This window comes from Saccopteryx leptura, chromosome 9 (assembly GCF_036850995.1).
Source record: "Saccopteryx leptura isolate mSacLep1 chromosome 9, mSacLep1_pri_phased_curated, whole genome shotgun sequence".
NCBI classification, from domain to species: domain Eukaryota; kingdom Metazoa; phylum Chordata; class Mammalia; order Chiroptera; family Emballonuridae; genus Saccopteryx; species Saccopteryx leptura.
In genome coordinates this window covers 50,633,319-50,657,308 of record NC_089511.1, presented here as the reverse complement: position 1 = coordinate 50,657,308, position 23,990 = coordinate 50,633,319, and the positions used below count along the sequence as shown (strand labels likewise).

Genomic DNA, 23,990 nt, shown 5'->3' with positions numbered 1-23,990 from the left:
ATAACCTTTGTTTTAAAGTCTATTTTATCAGATATATGTATTGCTGCCCCAGCTTTTTTTTTTAATTTCCATTTGCATAAAATATTCTTCTCCATTCCTTCACATTCATTCTGTGTGTCTCTTTTGATTTGAGGTAGGTCTCTTGTAGACAGCATATATATGGGTCTTGTTTTATTATCCATGCAGCTACCGTATATATTTTGATTGGAAAATTTAATCCATTTACATTTAAGGTTATTATTGATACATCATTGTTTATTGCAATTTTATTTGTTAAATCTACATTCTTCCTTTTCTAAATTTTTTTCTCCTTTGTTCTGTTTACAACATGCCCCTTTTCATTTGTTTCAAGAAATTTTTTATTTCTTCTATGATCTCATTGTTAACCCATTCATTATTTAATAACCTGCTGTTTAGTCTTTAAGTGTTTGAATGTTTTTCAGTTTTTCTGTTGTAGTTGATTTCTAGTTTCATGCCATGGTGATCCAAGAAGATGTTTGATATGATTTCAATCATCTTAAATTTATTGAGACTCATTTTGTGTCCTAGCATGTGGTCTATCCTAGAGAATGTACCATGAGCACCTGAAAAGAATGTATATTCTGCCATTTTAGGCTGAAAGGTTCTAAAGATATTTATTAAATCCAGTTGATCTAATGTGTCCTTTAAGTATGCTGTTTCTTTGTTAATTTTCTTTCTTCAGGATTTACCTATTGATGTTAGTGGGGTATTAAAATCCCCTACTATTATAGTATTGTTGTTGACCTTTCCCTTTATGCCCATCAAAATCTGCTTTGTAAATTTAGGTGCTCCTATATTAAGCACATATATATTTATAATGGTTATATCTTCCTGTTGGATTGTTTCCTTTATCATTATGTAGTGACTTTCTTTATCCCTTACTATAACCTTTGTTTTAAAGTCTATTTTATCAGATATATGTATTGCTGCCCCAGCTTTTTTTTTAATTTCCATTTGCATAAAATATTCTTCTCCATTCCTTCACATTCATTCTGTGTGTCTCTTTTGATTTGAGGTAGGTCTCTTGTAGACAGCATATATATGGGTCTTGTTTTATTATCCATGCAGCTACCGTATATATTTTGATTGGAAAATTTAATCCATTTACATTTAAGGTTATTATTGATACATCATTGTTTATTGCAATTTTATTTGTTAAATCTACATTCTTCCTTTTCTAAATTTTTTTCTCCTTTGTTCTGTTTACAACATGCCCCTTAACATTTCTTGCAGCATTAGTTTGGCTGTAATAAATTCCTTGAAGTTTTTGGGGTTTTTTGGGGGGGGCCTGGGAAGCTTTTTATTTCTTTTATTTTAAATGATAGCCTTGCTGGATAAAGAAGTATTGGTTGTAGGCTCTTGTTTTGAATTACTTTGAATATTTCTTGCCATTCCCTTCTAACCTCTAGTGTTTCTGTTGAGAAGTCAGATATCATCCTTATGGGGGCTCCAGTGTAGGTAATTGACTGCTTTTTTGTCTTGCAGCTTTTAGTATTCTTTCTTTATCCTTTAATTTTGGCATTTTAATTATGATGTGTCTTGGTGTAGGCCTCTTTGAGTTCCTCCTTAATGGGATTCTCTGTGCTTCTTGAACTTGTGTGACTTTTTCCTTCATCAATTTAGGGAAGTTTTCAGCTATGATTTCTTCAATTAGGTTCTCTATCCCTTGTTCTTTCTCTTCTTTCAGGAACCCTTATGATGAGAATGTTGTTTCTCTTCATGTGTCACAGAGCTCTCTTAGAGTTTCCTCAGACTTTTTGAGCCTCTTTTCTTGTTGCTGCTCTGCCTCCATGCTTTTGTTTATCTTGTCCTCTAATCGCTGATTCAATCCTCTGCTTCATTCAGCCTACTTTTAATTCCTTCTAGTGTAGTCTTCATTTCTGATATTGTATTTGTCATTTCTGACTGGTTCTTTTTTATAATTTCAATGTCCTTTTTGATGCTTGCTATCTCTTTATTTAGGTGCTCATTATGTCCATCCATTGTTGCTCTAAGCTCTTTGAGCATCCCAACACTCATTATTTTAAACTCTGTATCTGGTAATTTGGTTATATCCATCTCATTCAGTTCTTTTTCTTGGGATTTCTCTTGATGATTCATTTGGATTGCATTTCTCTGTCTTCCCATTTTGTCTTTGTATAGACTTCTCCTTGGGGTGTGTTATTTGTGTAGCTAGCTGATTCTAGGGTTAGTATTGTCTGCCTCCAATTTCCAGTTGTGTTGTTTCTAGATCTTCTTGGGTTGGCATCAGCTGTTTTTTGTAATCCACTGTGGGCAATTTGTTTGCTGTCACTGTTCTTTTGGTTATTTATGTTGGTGTTTTCTATGTCTTAGCTGGGTCAGGTGTGTGGAACCCTTCCTTAATATACCACTCTAAGAAGGATTGTTAGGTCCTAAATTGATGCTCTCCATATCTGGCCAGTGGATGTGCCTGCCTTGGACCTCCCTGGCCAGAGTCTGGCACTGATCAGTGGGGGTCACTGCCTATGACTGGCTCTTATTGATGTTTTTGGAGCTACAGGTGATCCAGATCTTGTGGCTGCCTCTGCTGGGCCTAGGTGCCATTATAAATATCAGCTGCATTCTTAGACTAGCTTTTATCTACTCTTGGCCTGGGGGAAGTTTGTTTAAAAGTGCAAGTTTCCCCTGAGATCCACTTTTTGCCATGTCTTATTGCTGGCTACTTGTTGGGCTCAGTACTGTAAATTAGAGATTAGATTATGGTATTGGATGTGCCTTGCCCCTTAGCCTCAGGTGTCATTCTATCCAGACTGTTTATTTTATTTTATTTTATTTTATTTTATTTCTTCTTTTTTAGCCCTCAGAAGGGTGTGGCCACAGGAGTCTAGTGGGTGCAGCCTCTCTATTCCTGATGGTGGTCTGTCTGCTGGACTGCAGCCGCTGCTGCCACCACCTCTGGCATTTGGGCTCAGGTGCAGCCAGTGCTGGTTTGCTGCTGCAGCCAGGCTTAACCACACGCGCTTGAGCTGCCGCCACGTCTTCCCCCGCTTCCCCACCACAGGTGGGCTTGTGGGCCTGTGTTTGGGCTGCCCGCCTCCTGCCGCTGTGCCCTGCCACCGCCAGCCCTTCTGCCCAGTGGTGAGTACTCAGCAGCATGTGAGGGCAGTGTAGCTCAGACCTCAGCACTCACTACCTTTGTCCTTGACGCGCTCCCTGCTTGTAAGGACTTCTTTGCTCTGACTGAAGCAGGAGAGCCTCCGGTGGGCGGGGTAATTTCTTCCCTTTACTGGTGTTGCTGCTCCCAGAAAAAATGGTCACTTTAGATTTATGAAATGACTCTGCCCAGGGGTTAAGGTGGCTGTCCCTCAAAATGTCTCTCCCTTTGCCTCTGAGATTACACTCTCTTCAGGCAACTCCAGTCCTCTCAGTGCTCCCTGCTTCCAGAGCCCCGGGTAAGTGGCTATGAACGAGGTTTTCTGTGCAGTCCCTTTAAGACAGAGCCTGAGTCTGAGAGTTCTGTCTCTTTCTCGCACACAGTATCCCAGCTCTTTTCTCAGCTAAATACTGTCTGTATGCCTCTTCTAGGCTCTGGGGCTCTAGGCTGAGGATCCGTTCCTGGGCCTGAGGACCCATAACTCTCAGGAAAACCCACCCCGCTGTGAGAGTCCCTCCAGACCGCCACTCACTCCTGGGAGTGGGGCAGCCTTATTTGTGTCTCTGCCCTTCCCACCAGTCTCAGTGTGGCTTCTTCAGTGGTCTTTGGTTATAGAATCCTCTTAGTTTAGTTTAAAGTTGGTTTTTCAAGATGATTGTTTTTAAAATTAAGTTGTAATCCACTTTGGTTCTGGGAGGTAGGAGTTGGGACGTCCACCTACTCCATCGCTGTCTTGTTGCCCCTCTCCAAATTTACTTTAACAAATATGTTAAATCTCATATTCTAACTCAGGTCAATTCATTTCTACCACTGCATTTGTTATACTGGGTCAAATTCCATTACATTAGGTGCCCAGAAGGAAGTAGAGAGAAGGGAGGATCATGAAGAGGCAACAAAAGGAAAGGAGATTTTCTCTGACTTAGAAAAGAAAGGAAGAGAACCAGGGTATCCCAAAGGTCAAAGGGATCCTCAACAAGGCTGAGCAGCAGTGCCCAGTTCCCTGCACAGGAGACATCCAAAAATGAGGAGGACCTAGAAAGTGAAACCCAGTCACAGGGGCTCTAGCCCTAAGAATGACCTAAAAACAGGAGATCACCAAATCTGAGGTCTCCATGTAAACTGGGACAATAGGTCTCTCAGCAATGATAGCAGTGAGTGTCTTAGCAAAGAACAAGGTAGCATGATTACTGATGACTGGAATGACTGCAAGATTCTAGAACCTCTGCATTGCTTCAAGGGAGAGAGAACTCCAATAATAACTAGGATTGATCCTAACAGAGGCTCAAGGTCAGACAAGTCCTGATTTAATAAAAAGCATCTGAGTTTGAACATTTGAATTTGTGGAATAAGATTCATACCCATTGTACAAACCAAGATTTTATTTTTAGTTGATAGAAGATCTGCATGCAATTAGATAAGGAGAAAAAGAAACTGTTTTATGTTTTATCTCGTCTGTGAAATTTGCCAAATATGGTAAAGATGAAAGACTTCCAACTAAGACACTTGACTGAACTGGCAAGAATTTGTCCTGTCTTTTCGGGAAATGGGTTAGAATTATTAACTGCAGATATCATTATGATAGAAAGACACATTGAATAAACAAATAGAGCAGTTTCCTACATTTGGAAGCAAGTTCTAGCAAAAGCTATATTTTCTGAGAAATGCTATGGGAACAAAGAGGCTGGGCTAGCCTTTAGTAAAATTGTAAAGGAGATATAGTTTGTCATAAAGGATGCACTGGATTTCTTTCATCACTACAGAGATAGCATTTCCTATAGTGATGCTATTCCCAGATGATTGCTTTGGACCTTGTTTTCCTTCATTCTATACCAAAATTTACTTCTTCCAGGACCTAGCAAAATAATCTGAATAAACAATAAATGGGCCTGACCAGATGGTGATGCAGTGGAGAGAGCATTGGCCTGGGATGCAGAGTACTCAGGTTCAAATTTCTGAGGTCACAGGCTTGAGTGCAGGCTCATCCAGCTTGAGTGCAGGCTTACCAGCTTGAGTGTGGGGTCGCTGACTTGAGCATGGGATCACAAACATGATCCCATGGTTGCTGGCTTGAGTCAAAAGGCACTGGCTTGAGCCCAAGGTTACTGGCTTAAGCAAGGGGTCACTCACTCTGCTAAAGCCCCCAGTCAAGGCACATATGAAAAAATAATCAATGAACAACTAAAGTGCTGCAATTAAGAATTGATGCTTCTCATCTGTCTCCCTTCCTGTCTGTCTGTCCTTATCTGCCCCTCTCTCTGTCTCTCTTTCTGTCTCTCTCACAAAAATCAAACAAACAAAACAGTTAATAGTATTTGATAACTTCTGGTTTTAACTATCAATATTAAACTCAATAAAATGTACATTTTATAGGATCTATAATAAAACAAATCTACAAAACGATATACATTTTATAGGAATCTTACTATTTTACCTTGTCCCTGTGCATATACACACACACACAGTTAAAAATTTCAACAGGAACAGTTTGGGAACATAAGAAATACCTAATTAAACTACACTATATGGTCTCCAAATTCCAAAGATGCTCTTATCAACATTTCCTACCTCACAAAATGACATTGACACTCCCCCATCAAAAGATGGACTCTAAGCTTTTCTTGGTCCAGTTGGGATGATATGCTTTTGCCACCGGCTACCACACTGTGAGGAAGTGAGGCAGCCACACGAACGGGCAACCTCTAGGTGTCCCAGGACCAGCCATAGCTGAGAACCCAATCAGCATCTGGGACCAACTGTCAGACACATCAGTGAGCAAGCCCTCAGATGATTTCAGCTCCCAACTGCTGATAAATGGGTCACTATGAGCTACAACGCAGATTCCTGAGCAAAATAAGTGTTGTTGTTATTTTAAGTCATTTGTTTTGGTGCAGTCCTAGATCACTATAATACCCTCATTAACATATGTGATTGTCCAATTTGCTTATCTGTTTGGCCTTCCTAGATTTAAAAACTTTTAAAGAATAAACATTTCTAAAGGTTTAGAAAATGATATAACAGTCTTAAAATTTACTTCAGGTTTATTTGCTACTTGTGTGGAACTGGGTATGATAGTTTCTTCTGTTAGATATTGAGAAAAGAAGAAAGCTTCTCTCCAGAAGTTAGGGTTGTTAGAATAAAAGCTCATTGGTGAACATGGATACCACCACCCCTAGTATAGTATATTGTGTAGTTCTGACACAGTCAGGTTTTTAAAATTAAGGGCACAGAGGGAATACTAAAAAATTCTTACCCTGAAGAAATAAAGACTGATTATTATGAGAGGCTTTAGGAGCTATATAGATGCTGAGATATTCTCCTAGTCCCTAAAAATAAGTGTCCCAATGCCTGGGTATACAAGGCCACAAGACAAACATGGTGGCACATTTCCTACATACAGGAGCAGAGAAGTACAATATTTCTATAGTAAAATTAACATCTATATTATATATTAGAAAACAAAATTTATGAAAATTTTTAAGAAAAACAAGAACCCTCCAAGAAATTTCTGAAGACTATAGTAATGCCTCTGTTTTCGCTGACTTCGGTTATCATTGATTTTTTTCCACGAAAAATTTGTCTCGATTTTCATTGGTTGTCTCCGATTTTGTCGGCGTGCCTACGTGAACTCGCTGCTAATTTTGTGAAAACAAAGGGTGACCCACATGATCTGCTGCTCAGTGTGGCATTGTTTCTTGTTGTGTGATCATCACCCCATGCGTCTAACCAAACAATTCCTTTGCTTTCCAGTGTTTTTGTGCTTTTATTGTTGATTGCAAGTGCTAATACAGTAATTGAAGTTATTTTGATTCATATGAAAATAATTGCCTCGGTTTTGGATTTCACCAATTGTTTTTGAACAGATTATCGGTGAAAACCGAAGTATCACTATACTTTGATTTATGTCCTAGAACCAAAGGTATTTTTTAAATTCGATCTTTAACATCCTGCATGATTCCTCTACATTTTACTATAATTCTAGCTAGCCATCCAAACCGCAGATGGAAGAGTGAACTATATTCAGTGGTGGGATTCAGCTGGTTCACACCAGTTCAGCAGAACCAATACCTAGTATTTTGTTGAGTTCAGAGAACTGGTGTTTAAAATGGCACCTGTAATCAGGGTTCTCTCTAAGGTGGGTTATTGGGCAGCCGCCCAATGTGGAAATCACAAATTTACATTCTTTACTTTTTTTTTAATGTCTGTCTGTGCAACAGCATATTCTAAATGCCTATAGTTTTTTTGCACTATCCATAAGTGAAAAAATTTTGATGGAACTATGCTTGTACTACATATTTATTTATTTATTCATTTCATAAAACTCATTGCACCTTTGATGAAATACTACATTTTAATTCCCTCATGTTTGTTACTTCAGTAAACAAACTCAACGAAAGAGAAACAATGCCAAACAACCAGGGAGTGACAAGCTGCCATTGGAAATATCTTAAATAACAGTCTTATTGTTTTTTTGTGAGGTATTATTTAATATTTTTTCATTAATATTTTAAAACTCTTATAACATAATCTACTTTTGTGTATCTCTTTTATTGACATTATTTATCAAATGCATGAAATAATAAACTACTTTTTGGTTTATCATTTTTTTATTTGTTTGTTTTGTGAGAGAGACAGAGAGATGGACAGATAGGGATAGATAGACAGGAAGGGAGAGAGATGAGAAGCATCAATTCTTCATTGCAACTTCTTAGTTGTTCATTGATTACGTTCTCATATGTGCCTTGACTGGGCAGCTACAATAGAGCAAGTGACCCCTTGCTCAAGCCAGTGACCTTGGGCTCAAGCTGGTGAGCCTTGCTCAAACCAGATGAGCCCATGCTCAAGCCAGCGACCTCGGGGTTTCGAACCTGGGTTCTCTGCATCCCAGTCCGACTCTCTATCCACTGCATCACTGTCCTGTCAGGCAGCATATCTTTTTTTATATTTAAAACAGTCATTAGAGCAGAGAACTGGTTATTAAATTATTTGAATCCCATCACTGACTATATCCTACAATTACTTATGGTTATACTTAAAATCCTAACACTGACTTCATTGGCTTCTTTATCTATTCTATGGTTTTCTGAGGAACCTTGTGGAAAAAGGTTGATTCAGGGTATACTATCCAATAAGTAGCAGTAAAAAGATAACTCGAAGTTTCAAACCCTGTCTATACTAATAAATTACTCTTCTTAATTTTAACTTTATATTTCAAAATGATGTAGTAGCACCTGGTACCATTTAGTTCCAGAAATTTTCAGCCATCTTGTATTTCTATAACAGCACTGGTTTCGATGGTTCTCAATAAAATTCAGTACTTTAGATAGTTTGGTTTGGTCAATTCCATGGACACAACAATTTTGATCCAGTAAGGTACTTTCTTTACTGACTCCATCCATTCCTCTACCTTTAAAGCATAAAAGTACAATCATGTGAGAAGATAGTCTATATGGCAGAAGTTGTTGATAATCCCACTGGCTGAAATGGACTGAGATGGGGGTTAATTTCTGAGGCACTAGTCCTTGGAAAACTCTGATGAACAAAATGATAACTATAATCTTTTGAAATAATTGTTAAGGAAAAAAGGAAGAGAGTCCAATCCACAGGCAAGGTTTAAGACGCTGTTAAAGATAAGAAATATAAAACATAATTAATTATAAGACATTTTTCACTCTTCTAACTGTAGTTTAAACATAAACTAGAGTTATAAGTGAAATGTGGAGAAATCTAAGAAGACCAAGATAACTAAATTTGAGAGAATGCTTAGTGATCAGAATGAGGAGAGTTTGATCAAAACTTGGGTGGTGGGGCTGGGTGATGGAGAGCAGAAGAAAAAGCCTGCATAATACTGAGATGTGAATCTGGAAAATTACGGGTACCCTAAATTTACTCTAACATGATTTTTCCCAAGAGATTTTCTTAGAGGAAAACAATCCTTTGTGATGATATGTGTCCGGTATGGGAAAAAAAATGGAGCAGGAAACAGGGAGATGGATTTTGTGGCAAAGGTGTGGGAAATGCTGATTTGAAGAGAATTTTTAAAGTTTCTTAAAAGCAATATTCCTCAGAGTTCCGAATATGCTAACACACACTGTATATTTCCAAGATTGGAATATGACATATAGAGTTTCCAATGGTAACCATTTTTTCACCCTATAAAATTAGGTCTTCCCAAACACGTTTTGGATAATGCTATTCTAAAACATTACCCAATTACAGATTATGAGAGCTGTCAACAGCTAATCTTAAAATCATAATTTTATTTATTTATTTATTTTTTTGTATTTTTCCAAAGTTGGAAACAGGGAGGCAGTCAGACAGACCTCTCACATGTGCCCAACTGGGATCCACCCAGCATGCCCACCAGGGGGCGATGCTCTGCCCATCTTGGGGCCTCGCTCTGCCACAATCAGAGCCATTCTAGTGCCCGGGGCAGAGGCCACAGAGCCATCCTCAGCGCCCGGGCAAACTTTGCTCCAATGGAGCCTTGGCTGCGGGAGGGGAAGAGAGAGACAGAGAGGAAGGAGAGGGGGAGGTGTAGAGAAACAGATGGGCACTTCTCCTGTGTGCCCTGGCTGGGAACTGAACCCGGGACTCCTGCACGTCAGGCCAATGCTCTACCACTGAGCCAACCGGCCAGGGAAAATTATAATTTTAGAAAGTAATGATCTCATGGGTTTCACTGACTCTTGATGGGTTAAGAAACATGACTAGACCATTTAGTTAAATGGTACATCTTCTTTCACTGATAAATGAGGTTGGAAAATAAACAATAGTGAAAAGACTCCTTTGAGACTCCACAAATGAGTGCAGAGGGAGGAGAGAAAGTTTGTGAACTATAAAAAAAGAAGAAATCAAAGTGATATCATTGTGAGAAAATTCTCCAGGATTCATAGCCACTTGGAGAATAACAACAGCTTTTGTTGTTATAATGCAGAAAAATGACATAATGGGCACAGGGACATCTAACTGTCTATTTCTTTTCCCAGTTTATTAAGGCACACTGGATACACAATTGAAAATTATGTTTCTCAAGTGTGGTCCATAGTCCCAGAAGGTTCTTTAGTATTTTGCAAGTTGAGTTTCTTTAAGCCAGGCTATTTTTAGTTTTATAGGCAAGTGACTTAACTCCATAGCTGTATCTAATAGATGCTGTGATTAAGGGTTATTTACATGTAATTTTCCAAGTGAGTTATTAAAGTGACAAAGACTAAGAATTAATAAACCTAAATCAGTCCATTCTGAGAGTTACTGAATTTATTCCTCTCATATTTTACCAAAAATTTTGTCATTTGTTTGGCAAATTTGGAAAGTTGTATGTGCAACCTGCAGATACTCAGAATTTGTATGATTTTCTGCAAAGCAGCACTGAAAAATACTGCCTTGACTTCATTATAGTTTTTAACTATACTGTGCTCTTCAATTACAAATTACTGTCAATGTGAATTGCATGTGGAATGGGTTGTTTTGTTAAACTTGCAATGATGCTTACATAACTATAACTAGACATTGTCCTAATTTTCCAGTTATAACTTTCTAAAACATGAATGCAGTGTGGTTAAACTATAGATCATCTATAAACCTATTGCTATTGCAAATATATCGATATAAATAGCACCTACCACTCAACCTACTCATTAAATTTTAATTAGTCATAACACTTCATTGTGATGTGCAGACTATGAATTGTTAGCTAAAAGACTTGCAGCATAATAAATAGATTAGCATATTAAAATTTACAGGATTATTTTAAGTCCATTTTTATTACATAAAATTATGAATACAGCCTCATACTGCATAATTTGTTTTGTCCTTTTTCAATTCTTTCATAGCTCTTTATCTCTTTTCCATTAGAAAGTCTCACTTTCTATTTGGAGTCACTCACTATTTGGGGTCAAGAATTGTAAATGAGTTGAAATTTTTAAATATTTTTATAACACAATCACAAGAGATGAAAGAAACATTGAGGGAGAATTGTTAGACTGTACTTAACTCTGGCCTCTTCTAAGAGCATGCAGTAGTTGAACAAACTTTAAAATTGCATAAGCTTTTAACTTTATAGTGTCTATAATAACAAGCAATGTAAGACTCAAGACTACTAATTCCCAGTATTTTCATCAGTAAGGATCCCTTTTGTAACACTTACTCATGAATACAATTATCTAAAATTGTTTTGTCCTACAAAATGCATTTTCTACGTAAAAATTAATTTGCTTAGGTTCCTATTTCAATAATCAAACAAATATCTAATTACCAACCAGAGTTTCTGACATGTGACAAAACACTAGATGAGTACACTGAAATTGTTTGGTCCTAGTCAAATGTTTTAGTAGGCTGTTTTTTGAATCACAAGTCAATTTATAATTTATAAATCTTAAATATGGAAATGTCCTAATAGAGCTCTATGCTCTAGAAATCAAGGAAATATTAGATTGGAAACAACTGCCCTGAACTTTTTCAAAACATATCAAAAATAATATATATAAAATAAGTGAAACTATGTAAATACAATAAATTAAAAAATAAAAAAAATAAAATAAGTGAGGTATAATTACATCTTTAGTGCTTAATGGAAATGAACACATGGGCCTACAAATCAGGGCATCCAAATATACCTCTTTTCTTTAGTGTCTTTTTAAAACACAAAATAACTGATGGTTAACCTTAAAGAGATACCATAGTATATTGTCTAAGAACATAGAACCATAGAAAGATTGCCCGAATTTGAATCCTAACTCCACAAAATCACTTAACCTTACAAAAGCTGTTATAATGAAATTGTTATAAACCTATGATAGGATAAAATCCTAAGAGCAAACAGAGAATAAGAAGATATGTTTCATATAAAGAAACAAATATAAAAATTATCACAGACTTGGTGTCAAAAAATAAATAAAAGAGGCCCTGGCCGGTTGGCTCAGTGGTAGAGCGTCGGCCTGGCATGCAGAAGTCCCGGGTTCGATTCCCGGCCAGGGCACACAGGAAAAGCGCCCATTTGCTTCTCCACCCCTCCCCCTCGCCTTCCTCTCTGTCTCTCTCTTCCCCTCCCGCAGCCGAGGCTCCATTGGAGCAAAGATGGCCCGGGCGCTGGGGATGGCTCCTTGGCCTCTGCCCCCGGCGCTGGAGTGGCTCTGGTTGCAACAGAGCAATGCCCCGGAGGGGCAGAGCATCGCCCCCTGGTGGGCAGAGTGTCACCCCTGGTGGGCGTGCCGGGTGGATCCCGGTCGGGCGCATGCGGGAGTCTGTCTGACTGTCTCTCCCCATTTCCAGCTTCAGAAAAAAATATAAATAAATAAATAAATAAATAAATAAATAAATAAATAAATGAAACAAGAACAATGCAAGCCAGAAGACAATGCAGTGACACCTTTAAAGTATTAAAAAAAAAATAAAAGCTAATATAGAATTCTATATCCAGCAAAAATATCCTTCAAAAAATGAAGGGGAAATAGTGACATGTTTCTCATTAGGAGAGAAATTTAATACTCAAAAAACCTGTTAAATTATTTAATATATGTACAATATTCTACAATGCCTGGCAGATAATATATTAAAAACAAAATATGCAATAAGCAACTGAGGCTTTTCTAACTCTTTCATTTCATCTGATAATCTTAAAATGGTGACTTAAAATGGCATATTTCCCAACTAAAGGTATATTAAAAGAACCCCCAGGCCTGACTAGGCAATGGTGCAGCGGAAGAGCATCAGACTGGGACACAGAGGACCCAGGTTCGAAACCCCTAGGTTGCTGGCTTGAGCACAGGCTCATCTGGTTTGAGCACAGCTCAGCAGCTTGAACCCAACATTGCTGGCTTGAGCAAGGGTTCACTCAGTCTGCTGTAGCCCCCTGATCAAGGCACAGATGAGAAAGCAATCAATGAACAATCAACCAATGAACAACTAAGATGCCACAGTGAAGAACTGATGCTTCTCATCTCTTTCCCTTCCTGTCTGTCTGTCCCTATCTCTGTCACAAAAATAAATAAATATATAAATAAATAGCCCCCGAGGAAGGATTAGAGGTCAGTGCAGCTGTTCGTTTTATAATTGGGTCATACCAATAATATGTCTGTAAGGCTGTTATAACAAAACAACATAGACTGGGTGGCTTAAAAACAACAGAGATTTATTTCTCACAGTTCTGGATGCTGGAAGTCCAAGATCAGGGTGCCAGCTTGGTGAGGTTGCAGTGAGAGCACTCTCCTGGATTGCAAAATGCTAACCAGTCTTATTGTATTCTCACACAGAAGAGAGAGAGCTAGCTAATATTGGCCTCTTTTATAATAACACTAACCCCCACTTATGAGATTTCTGCCCTCCTGACCCAATTACCTTTCAAAGGACCACCTCCTAATACTATTGGTGATAGGCAGTGGTGGAATTCAGCCAGTTCACACAGTTTCGGCAGAACCAATACCTAATTTTTTGTTGAGTTTGGAGAACCAGTTGTTAAAATGGCACTTGTAATCAGGGTTCTCCCTAAGGTGGATGCCTGGGCAACCACCCAATGTAGAAACCATAAATTTACATTCCTTACTCTTTTTCAGTGTTCATCTGCACAACGGCGTATTCTAAGTACCCGTAGTAATATTCATCCCCTCCATAGGTGAAAAAATTGCAAGAGAGGATGCTATTCAAGAAGCAATATGGAAATAAGGTTTTTTTAAATTAATTAATTTATTTTTTTTTTGAGAGAGAGAGAGAGAAAGAGATAGAGAAAGAAAAAGAGGGGGAAGTGTATGTGTTTTGACCAGGCAAGCCCAGGGGTTTGAACCAGTGACCTCAGCATTCCAGGCCATCACTTTATCTACTGCACCACCACAGGTCAGGTCTTAAATAACAGTTTTATTGTTTGTTTATTTTTTGTCAGATATTATTTAATATTTTTCATTAATATTTAAATTTTTTTTCTTATAACAATCTATTTTTGTGTACCTTTTTTATTGTTCTTATTTAAGTATTAAATGAATGAAATAATAAACTACCTTTCAGTATATATATTTTTATACCTAAAATGGTCATTAGGGCAGAGAATTGGTTGTTAAATTATTTGAATCCCATTACTGAGGGTAGGGTTTAAAGATATGTATTTTGAAGGGATGAATTCAGTTCATAATACCATCCATTCAGCTAGAAGCTAAAATCTTTGAAAATCTGAAAATACATCTCAGTGTAATACTATATTCTCAAGGATTTGACTAAGAATATATTATACTGTGTTTTAAGCCATAGACAAAGCACTTTCACACATGTTATATCACTTTCATATAACAAGATTTTAATTATTCAATTTTTTCATTCAATAAATGGTTATTAGAAATCTTCTCTGTGACAAGTACTCACTCTACTAGGTTTGGGGATTTAGTGAGAACAAAGATATGATACTTTTCCTTGGGTTGTTTGGAGATAGAGTGATAGAGTGCAGGAGACAGACTTATCAGCAGGCAAATAAAATATCAAATCTCAATACTATGGTACAGATGAATACAGGGTGCTCTGGGAGCATCTAGAAGGGACAGCCATCCCAGAGTTGCGGTCTCAAGGAGGTTTTTTTAGAGGAGATGCACTTGAACAGTATTCTAAACAACAACAACATAATAATTTCATCAGGAATGATTGGAGGCTCAAAAAGTAAAATGAGGAGAACTTATTATAGGATCCTGAGCCAGTCATTTGATCAGTATGAGCCTGTTTTCTCAGCTTAAAAATGGAGAGAATACCTTTTTGACTGAGCTGCTGTTAGAATTAGTTAAATAAAGTAACAGAAAATTTTAAAAACAGTGATGTCCTATACAGAGGTAATACACACATTCCGGCAACAGGTGTCACCCATGGCCTCTGAATTGCTTCAAGAAATAATATAATAAATGATACTTGGAAAAAGTAGAGAAGTAAAATAGCATTTTTTGTTTATTATGGAAGCCTGAGATAAATTCTTAGTTAATCATTTTAGCCTAAGATAGGCACTGTATTTGTGTCAACAAAAAGTAATAATTGTATTCAATCATAGTAACAGTGACATAAACAAAAGGAAGACAGAGCCACTGGCTATGAAAGAGAATTCAGGGGTTGGCAAAAGTAGGTTTATAGTTGTGAAACACAGAGTTTATTCTTACATTATTTATTAATTATTGTATTGTTTACTTGTATTACAATTATAAACCTTCTTTTGCTACCCATTATAAGTTTTAAATCTTACAGATAAAACCGAGCTGGCAGGCTCAGGCCTGATAGCTCAGTTGGTTAGAGCATCATCCCAAAGCAGATTGATCCCCAGTCAGGGCAAATACAGGAACAGACTGATGTTCCTCTCTCTCTCTCTCTTCCTATCTCGCTAAAAGCAATAAAATGAGACTTTATTTAAATGAAAACAACAACAACAATAAAAAACAGAGCTGGCACAGCATTTAATGCAGTACAGCTTGATCATGTTTTAATGCTCTACTCAAAAATGAAAGAGAAGGATCCTGGCTCAATCATCCCTAAACCTACATTCTTGACCCCTTGCCAATTACAATGCATTCAATAAAAGATGTATATTAAATATTTGTTGAATTGAAAGTAATCACTTTCTGGATACTTGAGGTCTTAAATGCACATGTGTGGAAATACCTATTGCCTATCCGTGATGGCGAACCTTTTTATAAAAACTGCCCACTTTTGCAGGGCTGGTCAACCTGGTCCCTTCCGCCCACTAGTGGGTGTTCCAGCTTTCATGGTTGGCGGTAGTGGAGCAACCAAACAGCGCTGCGATTGGCCCACCATGAAACCTGGACCGTCCACTAGTGGGCGGGAGGGACCAGGTTGAACAGCACTGCAAAAGTGGGTGATTTTAATAAAAAGGTTCGCCATCATGGGCCTAGATGATGACCCCTTTCAGATAGCTTTCCTAATTTCCCCCATTGCAAGGGCAAATGCTCTCTTTTCTCCTTGCCTGGCATGCTTCAATATCACAGCACTTGCATAGCCTATGTGAAAACTCTCTTCAGTGAGCTTTCTCCATCCATTTCTGTGAATTCCTCAACAACTGTATTGGGCTGAGTTTTGTTTCCTAAGACTTAACACAGTGCCTAGAATACTGTAGACACACACTGATATATTTACTGAGCTACAGTTAACACAATATAGAACTAAGATTGGGGTCTTAAGGTATGATGGTTTGACTTCAGAGATAAGGGGGACACTCTTTTCCTAACCTGCAAATGAAATGGATAACTTAATGACAAAATGAAATGCTTGATATAGAACAGTCTTTGAAAACAGCACAATATCTTGAACATAGTAGGTATTAAACAAGTATCAGATAAATACATAGGGAGAAACAAGGCTTAGTAATTGTAATTTGGAACTCTTATAAGAGCCTGGGAAAGCAATTTAACTGAAATCTGGACATTCTTTCACAATTAAGTAAAGATATTATTGTACTTTGAAATGTTTTCAATGAGTTGCAATGAAAATGTTTTCTCAATTAAAAAAATATTTAACGAAAAGATTCTGTTTCATAGTAATATATGCGTGGCTTTTTAGCTGGATTGCTTAGCAATACTTTTGCAAAGTAGTAAACATGCATGGTAAGAAATTACAGTGAGTTGCTATCGTATAATAATCAAAGACACTTCTGCTCTAAGAAGTAAAACATCAGTCTTACCCTACATCACTTGAAAAACAGGAAGAACAGAAGGCAAATATTTCAACCCAGTCGCTGTACTTGGTCTATTTTTAGCCGAGAGCCACATCTAAGTCACACTGCACCCCAGAGTCAGTGAGAATTGCAGGATTAAACCAGTAAGTGTAAGCTCACAGATCAGCCTCCTCAGTCCTTCAGCTCTTCAGTCCCCACCGCCCTTGGAAATATGTGCAGTAAGACCAAAAACCAGCCCGCGTTACTGCACCTGCAGCTTCTACACTGATGGGGAGTGCTACTGAGACTTGCAGTAAAAAAAAAAAAAAAAAAAAAATATATATATATATATATATATATATTTTTTTTTTTTTCAAGATAATTTCTCCCTACAGAAACCCTATTCCTTACAGCTGGGATTTGATTACTATCAGTACTCTTTTAAGGAACGATTATCCTCATTGCCAAGCTATACCAGATAACTCTGGTTTGTAAATATAAAGATAACACCATCTTACATTGGCTGATGTGATAAGGCAACAACACCTTCTTCCATCAGCAGTAATCAATAAGCCTAAAGCCCTGGTGTGATCCTATCAGAGAATGACACCGAGGATTTAAAAGCAGAACCAAAAGCAACAGGGAGAGAAGAAGCTACAAGTCTTTTAAGCATATAGCCCTGCATAAATCCAATTAACATACATTAGCCATGGTTACGGTCAAAATAAAATAATGTATCATTCCTCTTGAGCTTTAAAAAATGTCTAAGATTTCCTTTCTATTTCTAAAGAAGCCATGTGCTTTGTTCCTAAAAAAAAAAAAATTATTATTAAAGTATCCATTTCTGCATATATTTAAGACTGTTTTTCTAACTTAGAAACATGTTACAATAAATAAATACATAAATTATTTTAACGAAACCGTGTAACAGCCATTAACTTAGAAAGTTTAAAATAAATGCTGTTTAGTTGTTGAGAAGCCTCTCTATATCATTGTTAAATGACTCAAACTTTCTAAAAAGACAACTCTGACCAAAGAGAAGGCTGCCTTTTTATAACTTAACCTATTTTTCTGTAGATGGTACAGTCAAAACTTTAAGATAAGTAATCACGCCTGTCTTCTTATTAGGATCACATCATTAGTTCTTGTTTAGAAGTTTTACAAAAGGGTCCAAACTAACATACCCTTCAATGGTTTTACCTTTGTAGTACAAAATCCAAATTCCTTAACATGGTTTAGAAGGTGACTGGTGGCAGTAGTAGCAGCATTAACAGTGAAATAGTAATGACATCTATAATTACAAGCTCCGTTCTAAGCATTTTCCATATATTAACTCATCTAATCCTCACAACTACCCTATGAAACATATAATTTCAGTAACCCATTTGGCAGAAAAACAATAAGAAAAAATAAAGTGATGTAACTTGAACCCAGGCTCTCTGTCTCTTTGGTCCACATTCCTTCTTTTTTTCTTTTTCTTTTTTTTATTAAGTGAGAGGAGGGGAAGCAGAGAGACAGAATCCTACTAGCACCCCCACTAGGATCCATCCGGAAAGCCCCCTCAGGGTGATTCTCTGCCCATCTGGGGTGGTGCTCTATTGCTCAGCAACAGAGCTATTTTTAGTGTCTGAGGTGGAGGCCAGGGAGCTATCCTTAGTGATCCTACACTTTTCCTTAAGTGGCCACAAGTACTTTAATGAGTAAAAAAGAATAGAAGTAAATGAAATAACACAAATTTTAAATATGTTCATGTATTTATGTACACAAACCACATCTACTGGTTGACTTATAGAATACTTATAGACAATCCCTAAATCTTTTCACATATGCTTTCATGGGGTCACTTACAATTATAAAATTTCTTTCATGGCTCCTTTCAGGGGAATGTTTTTCCATCAATTTCTCATTAGACATCTTTTGTTTACTTAGTGGTCTCAATTGTGGATGAATATGTCTCCCAGGAGACAGTGTCTAAAGACCTTTTTAGTTCTTCTAATCAGTAGGGAGGAGGGATACTATTGGCTTTTAGTAGAGGCCCAGATGCTGCTAAATACCCTCCTATGCTAAACATCCTCCTATGCACAGGACAGAGCCTCCTTCCACATCCCCATGTACAAGACAAAGAATTATTGAATGGCAAATGTCAATAGTTCCAAGGAGAGAAACACTTTCAGCCCAGTGATTCTCAGTGGCAGCAGTACTGTCCCCTTGTGGGAGCTTTCAAGATTTTCAGGGTGCTCTTTGGTTATGATGTCCCGCAATCCACAGAAGTATACCACACATTGGAGAATCATTCCACAACCCATAGAGCTCTCAAATCTCTCACTGGCCATTCCCACAGCAGAAAAGTTTGTAAATCATTCTTTAAGCCTAGAATCTAATTCTGTATTACAAAATATTTATTTTTGTGTGGTCCTAAACTATATGGTTTTTCAGGAATGCAACTACCACATAAATTAAGGGAAGTAAATACTTCCTTCTGTAAGAAACTTTACAGAGAGTTGTTTATCAATTTGGAAAATTGGGTCACTTGACAGAAATATCACTAGTGGCATTAGAGTGACCAACACATCAATGTATGTTTTCAGTTGTTATAGAAAATTATTCTAGAAGGTGGTGTAAGCACTCTACATTTTCTGTTCAACTTATTATATAGTCCTTTTTCTGTGGTCATTTGCAAGTTAGATTTAAACTACATATTATTTGATTACATATTATTTTCTCTTCTTTTTTGTTTATTTTGTTGTTATGCTATGTACATATACATGCACATAATTATGTGTACAGATGTGTCATACTGTCTATGATTTCCATTTCAGGACAGACTGGGAGCATTAGAAAACATTTGATATGACAGGAGAGCATTGGGTGTATATGGATTGTAATTTGTTGATCATGCCTGAAATAGCCTTTTGGAAACTCAATTCTCTTTTTCAATGTAATTACCAACCCAAAGAGCATCTTGCGTTCTGAATTTTTGATTAAGATGCCATTGATACGTTTACCTCAATAATTAATAGAGATGCTTAATACAGAGTCCATAATCAATGTTAGGTAGGAAAATTCACTCTTCTGCATTACCTCCTTGGGATTCCACATCTACCTTTTAAACTACCTTTATATAACTTAGTACAAAAGATGGCCCAGCAAAATTTCCACAAAACAAGGGCCAATCACCCTTCTCAATGGAGCCACCTTTAATGATTGCCCTGCCCCCTACTGAAGGCACTCTATATTTCCAGTAAAGTTTCTATAAAATTAAACGACTATATTGAATTATTCCTAAAATCTCTTCCTGCAATGAGGAGGCAAACTTTCTTTTAAAAAATCTATGGCAAACAGATAGGAAGCAAACAAAGCAAAGGAATATACAACCTCAAGGAGAATGAAGAACAGATACTCTTGTCTCAGTTGTGTGAGTGTTCTGACAGAGGTTTCTATATAAAAGCTTCAATGAGTCCATATTGGGCAATACATTATTTAATATTCTATCTCTTCAAGAAGCCCTAAACCATACCATCCCCAGAAATCTGGATTCTTTGAAGTATCTTGGATGAAGAGTGTTTGAGAATTAAATATACTCAAATAGAAATATACCATTCTATTATAAACTTTAAAATTTATTTTCAAATAACTGGGCTTCCTTTATTACTAAATTTATTTTATATAAAACCAAATCACCAATAAGGGTATTTAACTAATTGATATTGTCTCTGGAGCATCTCTTAAATGTTTAAGAGAAAGTCTAGTTCTTAGTGCTAAGAATACAATGTCTATTCTAGAACACATTAACAAAAAATTCTCTAGTTAGGTTACAAAGTATGGGTTGTACACCCTATTTTGGAGTACAAATGAGAGAACTATTTTAAATATATAAAATAATGTCAACTTAAAAATAGTCTATGTCTAAAAGAACAGTGCTGTTTCAAAATGAATTTTAACTGATTGAAAATATTTAGGGCTTTTCTAAATTAGTTTATATTTTGACATGGTTTGGATAAATGTGCCAAAGAAAAATGGTCTATATTGTAATATGCCTGTTTGACATTCATTCTACTTGTTTCTTTTAACCCCAAAGAAACAATTTACCAAAATTATAGGGAAGTAAAGTGTTGAAATTACTGCATACAAGTTTCTCTCACCCTAAAATTACAGGTGAAAAAAACTACAGTCTACAGAAAAGGAAAACACTAGTTGGAAGCCATGCAGCTTGTGGTAATTTGTCATTGCAGCCCTGGGAAAGGAATACATTTGGTCACCCTCCTTAAGTGATACCTCTACAGAAATGTTTCTCCAGGGTGGTCTGGCAAATTTCCTGGCACCAAATTTCCCAAATATATTAGGGGCAAATCTTTGGGGATAGAGCCTAGGAATCTTCATTGTAACAAAAAGTTCCCACAGACGAATACAGGCACCGAAGTTCAAGAATCAATGGGCATTAGGGCAGCCCCAGCCAGTTTCTTCATATTTGTCCCTATGCACATGCTGCAATTATCATTTAGTACCCTGTTAGGGCCCTTCAACCCAACAGTCCTGGGCCAGACAGCTTCTCACTAAGTCACTGCATGTATTTGGACTGAGTCTCCTCATCTATGGAGAGCACATGGACTAGGTCCTGCCTGGAGGCACCATGAGAAAACAGGGAGTAAATGAGGTCTGCAAATAAGGACCTGGTATAGAGTAAGTGCTTACAGATGCTGAATTATTATGTCTTACTTTCCCATTATAGCTGAACTAAAATTCTTTCTGGATCACCTTTGGCATTTGGGGACAAATTAAACTTTGTCTCCAGAAAACTACAATGAGAACTACAAAAGCAATAGCTATCATTTAACTTATGTTTAAGATAGACCTTTTGCATAACATCAGTTAGTTTTAGGTGGACCTTTTTATTCTTGTTTTACAGGCAGGAAGCTAAAGTTCAAAGAGATTATTAAGCAAGGAGAGGCATTAAATCTAAGCACAGCCTCTGCTGTTAGCCTTTTCAATACACAACTGTGTGGACTTGTTCTCTTTTTCTTTTTTTTATTTATTAATTTCAGTGAGGGAGAGAGAGAGAAACAGGAACATTGATCTGTTCCTGTATGTGCCCTGACCAGGGATCAAACCGGCAACCTCAGTGCTACAGAATGACACTTTTTTTTTTTTTCATTTTAGAGAGGAGAGAGAGGAGAGGGTGGGGGAGGAGCTGGAGGCATCAACTCCCCTATGTGCCTTGACCAGGCAAGCCCAGGGTTTCGAACCGGCGACCTCAGCATTTCCAGGTCGATGCTTTATCCACTGCGCCACCACAGGTCAGGCATGTTCTCTAGAAGGGGAAGGAATACCAGAATGTTTCCACTAGGCTTCCTTAGATGATGAGTTTATATTATAATGTAATCCAAGTTAATATATTGTTAACATACTAGCTTGCATTATATGCATAGAAAACTTAATGTGAATGGGGGGAAAATAATGAAGAAAAAAAAAGGAGGAAGAAGCCAGAGAAAATCATTGGTTAATCCCTGACTATTTAAGGATCTGAAGACCAACAGCATCCACATCATGAATGGGCTAATTACAAATACAGAATTTCATGCCCCTCCCAGACCTGTTGATTCAGAATCTGCAACTAATAAGATTCCCTAGGTGATTCATATACAACTTAGTTTGAGAACTCCTGGGTTTATTCAGCTCAGAGAGCAGATAGTACAGACAGGGTCTTAACACAGCCAAATCTAGTACAAAAGAGATAAGTTCCCACGATGATGAGGTAGTGAGGGAGGGGCTGTGATACCTGTATAAAGAAAACTGAGACTATGCTATGGATGGAAATAAAGACAGGAAAATAATTCCTAACTATGGCTTCTGTCAAAGGGCTCAGCAGTGATTCAGGAAATGACTCTGAAAATAAGGGTCAGAGCTACTTCAATGAACAGAATTAGAACCAAGGATGGAGTTAGAAATATGAGAAAAATATGCATTATATATTTCGTGAATTAAGTCAGAATCTGTAAACAAGAACAATGAGAGTTAACATTTGTTAAATGACCATATGAGACACTACACTAAATCTGTTACATGTGTGAGCTCATTTAACCTCAATAACCTTATGAGGATTTTAACAATTGAAGAGGCTGTTGCTTTGGATATATACATTTACATGACAGAGAAGGCTAGTAAGAACAGAACCCGGATATGGATCTGCCAAATACTTCATATGTTTTCCCACAACTTAGCTGATTGATTAACAGATCAAAGTGCCCTGGAAGAAATAAAGTCTGTAGTAGTATCCGTCCATTTGAAAAGCCCAAATACATACAGTAAAACCAGTCTCTAAATTGCAAACAGGCACTAAGAAAATGCAAATGTATAACCTTGATGTCAACTTGGGGAAACAGACACAGACAGAGGAAGTTCAGTGAAAGCACTTTCCCCTCCAGCATTCAGGCCTATAAATTAAAGTCCACTGAATTGTTAACAGAACATCTACAAAAAGCCTCCACACAAATCTCTAACCCACAACTCGATTAAGTATGAAAAGTGATGCCTTCATTATTTAAGAGGTCAGAACTTCACTCTGAGGAGCTTGACCTGAGCCTCTATTGTCTCCCCCTGAGTTTGACACGGCTGGTTCCAGCCTTATCATCATACCTCACAGGCAATTCATGGCAGTGCTCCATTTAAACCCAGTACCTTTTTTAAAAAAGCTCTTCTAAGCAATTTACACAAATGATCTTCTAGAGCTGGCTAGGATGCTAACCTAGGTAACAGCGCATTTTGTGTCCTTTGCTCTGTCCAATAATAGTGGAAAATTTATATTTTTTAAAAAATCTGGAGGCCCTGGCTGGTTGGCTCAGTGGTAGAGTGTTGGCCTGTTGTGCGGGAGTCCCGGGTTAGATTCCTGGCCAGGGCACACAGGAGAAGCGCCCATCTGCTTCTCCACCCCTCCCCCTCTCCTTCCTCTCTGTTTCTCTCTTCCCCTCCTGCAGCCAGGGTTTCATTGGAGCAAAGTTGGCCCGGTTGCTGAGGATGGCTCTGTGGCCTCTGCCTCAGGTGCTAGAATGGCTCTGGTTGCAGCAGAGCGACACCCCAGAGGGGCAGAGCATCGCCCCTGGTGGGCATGCCGGGTGGATCCCGGTCGGGCACATGCAGGAGTCTGTTTGACTGCCTCCCCGTTTCCAACTTCAGAAAAATACAAATCCACCTTTCATACTTAATCGAGCTGTGGGTTAGAGATTTGTGTGGAAGCTT

General features: G+C 37.7%; 1 protein-coding gene and 1 non-coding gene across 2 annotated transcripts in view; one reads left to right on the top strand and one right to left on the bottom strand.

Moving 5' to 3' along the window:
* The window catches only part of PRKG1 (protein kinase cGMP-dependent 1), a 1,422,417-nt gene that overhangs the window by 1,378,009 nt on the left and 20,418 nt on the right, over nucleotides 1-23,990 (bottom strand). The gene's annotated exons all lie outside the window — the stretch shown is intronic.
* Nucleotides 23,577-23,652, top strand: TRNAN-GUU (transfer RNA asparagine (anticodon GUU)). The gene has a single exon. It is a non-coding gene; the product is annotated as a tRNA-Asn (tRNA).